Raw genomic sequence first — 7,500 nt, 5'->3', positions numbered from 1 at the left:
TCTAATGACGTCACTTCCGCACCTATGAGTTAAGAAGGGGTGAAGCCTCTTTGTGGGGTTGGAAAACAATGGGGGTTGGGAGGGAAAAGCAGGGAAAGGAAGGAAGGAGGGAGAGAGAGAGAGAGAGAGAGAGGGAGGGAGGGAGGAAGGGAGGGAGAGAGAGGGAGAGGGGGAAAGAGAGAGAGGGAGAGGGAGAGGGAGAGGGAGAGAGAGGGAGAGAGAGAGAGAGAGGGAGAGAGAGAGAGAAAGAGAAAGAGAGAGAAAGAGAGAGAGAGAGAGAGAGAGAGAGAGAGAGAGAGGAGGAGTAGGGGTGGAGAGGGGGGGGTGGAGGGGAAGAGAGGGAGAGAGAGAAGATGGCGGGGAAAGGAGAGGGAGAGTGAGGAGCGAAGGGGAAGAGAGGAAGAGTGAGGGATGGAGGAGAGAGAGGGGAGCAGAGGGGAGAGCGGGGAGAGAGAGAGAGGAGGGAGAGAGGAGGAGAGAGAGAGAGAGGATGAGGTATGGAGAGGAGAAGAGGGAAGAGCGCGTTGCTGCCGGAGGAGAGGAGAGGAGAGTGAGACTCAAGATGAGATAGGAGGAGGGAGAGAGAGAAAGAAGAGAGAGAAAGAGGGGGAGAGATAAACAAAACAATATCACTATTGCAGCACGATAACAAACAGCCCCCACTCAATAATTTTCATACACCCAAACACCAAACCCAAAACATCACTCACAATCCACACCAACTAAAATCCCCCCAACCATATATCTAACTCCACTTTTAAAAACCTCTCTTACACCTTAACTCTACTACTCCTACACACTTTATTCAACTATCTGAATCTTACAAAATAAAATAAACCATATAAGCAACCCCCCCTCACATATTTAGAGCTTCCCCCACCTGACCACAAATCCCCAATTCATTACTATCATCCCACCATCTCTAATTACCGACCTAAATTCAGATAATATGAATTTTAAACCTCGTGAAAAGTAATTCCAACTTAATAGGCCAAAAAACAAACCAAAACAAACACAAACAAAAAAAGCAGATATATAAAAACAGCTTACATTGACATGAAAAATGAAAAGTGTGCAAACTTATTTCCAAGATGACCCCACTATATGGGACTTGATTGAATAGCGTAACACAGTCCGCCTGATAGAGGTGTTAAAGCAGAGATGAGGGAAAGTAACAGGCGTAACTCGTGCTTTCGCAACTGAATTCTTGATTGAAAAGTGAAGTTCTTAGTTGTAAGATAACAGTGCCTTGGTTTCTTATCCTAACTGATGTCACTTTATGGTGGTTATGGTGATAGTGATGATGATAATTCTCCTTCTATCCTCTTTTTCTTTTTAATCATAATGATGATAGGAACCACAGTAATAACAATGATAGTTATGATAATGATAATAGTAAAACTAACAATGACAATGATCATGGTAATGATAACTACAAGAACAACAATAATGATGTTGCTGATAATGATAATGATGGTGATAATGATGATAATAGTAATGATAATGATAATAGTAATGATCACAAGGAGCATCACTATTATCATTTAATTACCTGCAATGATGAGAATAATGACAATGGTTATACAAATAATGATAACGATACGACAAAAACATGATCATCAACAAAGTAATGATCATGATCATCATAATTATTATCATAAACACCATGATCACCACCATCAATCTCTTCCTACCAAACAGGCACACGAAAGCAACAAAACCAAAAAAAAAACAAAACAAACAAAAAAACACGAAAAAAAAAAAAAAAACAAAAAAAAGACGAAGAAAGAAGACGAAGAAGAAGAAAGAAGAAGAAGAGAAGGAAGGATAGAAGAAGAAGAAAGAAAGAAAAAGGGGGGGGAAAAAAAGGGGGGAAGCAGAGAGTGGGGGGGGGTAAGAACGCAAAAATAAGACATTTGCCTTTTCTGCATTCAATCGCCATACAATATTGTGCTGAGAAAAAAACAACATAATTTCGTACCTTGCCTCCAAACCCCCCCCCCACCAAAAAGATATTAATAAAGAACAGGAATAACTTCCCAAAGAGATGACGGAGTGGTGGTGGTGGGGGGGGGGGGGGGGAGAAGTACTCAAGGAATTATACATAAGACATCGAGGCGGAGCCCTGATTTTCTAAGGTTTAAAAGCATTAGTGGGTGGCATATCTAGGAGTGAAATTTGTTTATTAGAGGTAATAAATAGATAACAAGAATTAGCTACGTGATGACTTATCAGGTGTTGAAATTGGAGAGGATGTTATGTGTTAATTGTAAAGGTGTTATGTGGTGCTATATGCTAATGAGAAGAATGCTATGAGACGCTCTTTTGCAAGAATACTGTGTAGATTTTTTTTTTTTTTTATATATAGAAAGATTTGGTATTTACAAGGTATCGAATAACAATTCTTTATAAGCTGGATCTTTAAGAGTAAACCAATTTTTTTTTTTTCATGGCAGCTTTCAGAAATCCAAAGAACAACAACAACATCAACAACAACAACATTTCTATCATATCTATACAAATATGGTTTGGACATCTCGGTGGTGATTCTTTTGGCGGAGTGGAAACAAATCGGATCCGGGGTTCGAGGGGAGAAGATATAATGAACTTCTGAATATTGACTCATTCTTACTCGTCACGAGAAGGCAATGTCAGAAGAGGAAGTGGTGATGCATGGATCACGTAAATCATTTTGCATTTACTGATACATGCAAGCAGAAAAGGTTTTAGTCTTCCCCCAAAAAATGGCTACAAGATTTACATTTGTTTTTTGATTCATTATTTAGTTAATCTATCTGTATTATTGTCTAACTTAATTATCACAAATTATCTATTATCTTTTCAAACTTTCCAATTTCTGCGTATCTATATATCTTAATGTCTTAATATCGATCAATCAATCAATTAAACGATCTATCTCTTCTTCATTTTCTTATTATTATTTCTGTGTCTCAGGTTCAGTTTAATCTTCCTCCTTTATTTCAAGTAACAGAAGATCACTCACTTGGGACCTTGTTTGATTACAAGCTAATTATGGGAGCAAGGAGTAAGGAGAGAGTGCGGCGTTAGAGGGGGACGCTAAAGTGTATTGGGAGTGTGAGCTGGGCTTAGAAATATTTGGGAAAGTGCCTACTGTGGTGAACCTGGTCAGTGTTAGAGAGGAGTTTAGCAAGGCTCCTCATAGTCAACATCGAGTTAGAATCGAGTGGATTGGTCTGTATGTGTTGCGTGCCTTTTTATTCTTTTTTTTTGGTGTAATTGTCCTTGTAACATTTATTTATTTTTAGAGTCGTGAACTCTTCCTTTTGGCTACACTGCCCGAGTTGCAACGAAATATATTCTGCCGTAGATGTTTTCCATTCTATAGCAACGGGTGAATCGTTGTTAAAAAGTTAAAAGGATGTATTCTGTCAGGAAGATGGAACTAAAATCAACTACATTTTTTAGCAAATGATAAAAATGGAGACGCGTTGTATCTGTATGTATGAACACCTCTTACCCTTCCCTTTTAGTATCAAGAAGTTTTTTTTATATTTACCAACCACAACATTTTTTTAATATTGGTCGTTTATTCATGGTAATGTTAGATCAATTCTTTTTTTTTAATATTACGTTGCACAATTCTACCATCGATATAAAATCAACCAATTATTTTTTATAATTATTGTGAGTATCTCTATGCGCCTTTGCGATGTTATTATGAATCCGTTTTACTGAAAAGGAAACACACATCAGGCCACAGACTTCACTTAATTAAGCTTCGCACTTTGTTCCAATGTCAATAAATGAAACAGAGATGGGCACAGAAGAAATAGGTGCTTTGTCTGCGTGATATCATTTTTCCAAACGTCGCAGTGTGTTTAAGGTTAGACACTCAATGGAAAGATATGTTGTAAAGAACGGATAATTTTTAATGGTCGGACCCCTGCATGTTGAAAATGAACAGCGGGCCTGTCTTTTGTCCTCCACTCAGAAGATGTTTTCCTTCTATTACATTAGAAAGATATGCGAAATGCAATGCACTCCAGCGCTATCACTTGCAATGCACAGAGCATGGGCGCCATTAAGACGTAAATTACCGCTGCACGACTTTCTGCCTTCAGATGACGTCCTGGCAATGGTGTTTCTTATCTCAAGTGCTATGACTTTATGCAGAGAGATTAGAATGATGAGAACCATCCAGCAACAGCAACGGCTATGACACGTTGGAAGATAATGCGCGGCAGTATGTCAGGAACGAAAGCTACGAGGCCTGAGAGAGAAAACTTTTAGCAGGTCACACTAAGCCTCAGAAATCAGATTTTGATGAACTGTTCTGGATGTCGAAGAAGAAGTCAAAAATAAGTTTGCTCTTGTTGTAGCTGTTGGAGAGTGAGTAAGAAGACGTAAGTCAACCAAAAGTTAGCAACAATTTTCCCAATTTTCTTCAGCTAGACGTTGGCTTCCTGGCAACGCAACGCAAAGGGAGCGTGGAAACCCTCTCTTTGAACGTGGAAACGGAATTCGAATTATTGCAACTTGTGTTTGGAGGTTGCAATGTTTTCGTGCTTGTTCTGCCCTGTGTTTTTACTCCCATTCCTTTTTGATGTGTAGGTCTCTCTTCGGGGCCTAACAAGTGGTTGTTGCACAGCGTGCTTGGGTGCAGCGTTCTTTTAACGGAACAGAGAATCTTTTTTTTTTTTTTTTTTTTTTTTTTGCGGGCGGTTGTGGAGGGCCGCAGCGAGGGACAATTTTGGAGGAAAGGATCAGGAGCATTTTTTAGGATTCCATGTACTGTGGATATTGTGCATCTGTATATATATATATATATATATATATATATATATATATATATACATATACATATATTATACAATATATACACTATATATATAAAAAATATATATATATATATATATATACAAATACATATATATATATATATATATATATATATATATAATATATAATATATATACATATATATATACATACCTATATACTATACATAATATACATATTATTATATAATATATATATATATATATATATATAAATATATATATATAATACATATCTTAACATATATATATATACATACCTATATACCTACATACATATATATATATATATATATATATATAAATAGGATATATATATATATATATATATACATATAAATATATATATATATATATATAGGCAACACACACACACACATCATATATATAGATATATATATATATATATATAAATATATATTATATATATATATTTGTAATATATACATATATATATATATTTCCATACCTATATATATACAACACACACATAATGTATATGTGTATACACACAATATATAGATACTTTTATATAGAATATATTATATCTATATATATATATATATATATAATATATACATATATAAATATAAACATACATATGCATGCATATATATAATATATTTATATTTATATATATATATATATTATATATCTTATATATATATATATATATATATATGTTGATAGTATGCATATATAATATCTATATATATATATATAATATTATATAGATATATATCTAATATGTATATATTATATAATATTAAAATATATATTATTATAAATATATACACACACATACAGTTATGTATATGTATATATTATATATATATAATTTTAATATGAGGTATATATTTTATATATATATATATCATATATAGATACATATGCACATATAGAGAAGCCAAAGTGTCAGTCCCTCCTGGCGACAGAGGCGCGTATTTCCGAGGCCTGAGTCCCCACACACTTCGGTGGGCGCATTCTCATGGTCCATAATGTTGTTTTACCCGTCTCGCAGGTAAAATTCATTTATCATGTCCAATAGCTCTATGAATTTCAATTTCCTTTGGAAAATTAAATAAAAGCAGACCGGTGAATCATCTCATTTTGAAAAGACTTTGCGGTTTTCACTTTAACATTTTATATATAGGCGGTTCCAACCTTTTAGAACAAAGGGCCTTTTCTCCTCCCAAAGGCCGCCCGACGTCTTCGGACCCTCCCTGTTCCTCCTTCGCTGTGGGACGAAGTGAGCGAAAGTTGTAAACGTCAGGATTATTATTAGGGGATTTTTTTATATATATATTCTTTACGTGGATGCCAGAGAAGCGTTGTTTTTTATCTACTTTTTTCACATTTTTTATACTTTTTTTTTTTTTTTTTTTTTTTTTTTTTTTTAATAGTTTTTGGAACGAGCTCCTTTCCTGTGGGATAGAGGTCAGTTCGAACATTAGCTAGGGATGACTAACTACTGTGCGTAGGCGGAGTGTCAGAAATAATCCAGCAATCTCTATCTCTCCTGTTAGTTAAGTTATGTTTAAAGAGAAAAGCAAAGAATTCTTCATAATGTTTTTGTTTGAATTGTCTTTACGAATATTTATTATATATTCACGTTTCTCTGTTGCTTGGTCATGACTATTGCATTTCAATATTCAAAAGGTCATTATCCACATACCACATTATGAGAGTTTGACAGGTACTCCAGACATCTATGATTATTATGAATAATTGCAACTTCATCATATTTTCGTATTTAAGATCTAATTATTGTTTATGACCAAAATAATGTAGAACCAGATGAAGGAAAAAATCTTGATATCAAATTATGCATAATGCACTCCACTAGAAAGCAATACGCGATGTGCATTGATAAACATGAACCCTTCAAGAAGTTGACCTTATAATTGAATAAAATAAACTACTGACCCATTTCTCCCACTCCCCTTCCCCCTCCCCCTCCCCTCCCTCCTGGCCTCTATCGATCCCCGAAAGTTCACATAGAATCGTCCATTATCGAATTTTCTTCTCTTTTTTCTATGCTAAATATTGCAAGAGGGTTCGGTTCGTTCGCGGCTGTAGCACTGTGCTTTTTCGTGTCCTCTTTTAGGTAAGAGTACCAGAATAGCGTATCAGAGTTTGAAGGTCAGGCTCTTGCTCTCCCTCTTTCTCTCTCTGATACTCTTACTCTCTCTCTCTCTCTCTCTCTCTCTCTCTCTCTCCCTTTCTCTCTCTGATACTCTTACTCTCTCTCTCTCTCTCTCTCTCTCTCTCTCTCTCTCTTTCTCTCTCTCTCTCTCTCAGTAATTATCTATTTACTGTATATCTCCCTCTTTCTCAAATTCTCGCTCTCTCTCTATTTATCTATATATCTATCTTTATCTGTCTATATCTCCCTCCACCCCTCCTTCTATCTCTCATTCCCATTCACACACTCTCTCTCTCTCTCTCTACATTATTTTTGTTTTCCTCTTTCTCCTTTTCCTTCCTCTTTCTCGCTTTTCTCTTATCATCATCATCACCATCATCCTCATTACTTCCCTTTTCTCCTTCGTCGTCCCTCTCCTCATCAAGCTTTTTTTTCCAAACCCGGTCGCCTTCTTAAGATCCCCATTTTCATTTTTCGGAAATTCAGACCCGAAACTTCGTTGAGTCGCGAGTTGGCGCTCCTCTTAACCAACGA

This window comes from Penaeus japonicus, unplaced genomic scaffold (genome assembly GCF_977035675.1).
Source record: "Penaeus japonicus unplaced genomic scaffold, GWHDUDI00000001_assembly GWHDUDI00000005, whole genome shotgun sequence".
Taxonomy (NCBI): domain Eukaryota; kingdom Metazoa; phylum Arthropoda; class Malacostraca; order Decapoda; family Penaeidae; genus Penaeus; species Penaeus japonicus.
This window is presented reverse-complemented; position numbering follows the sequence as displayed.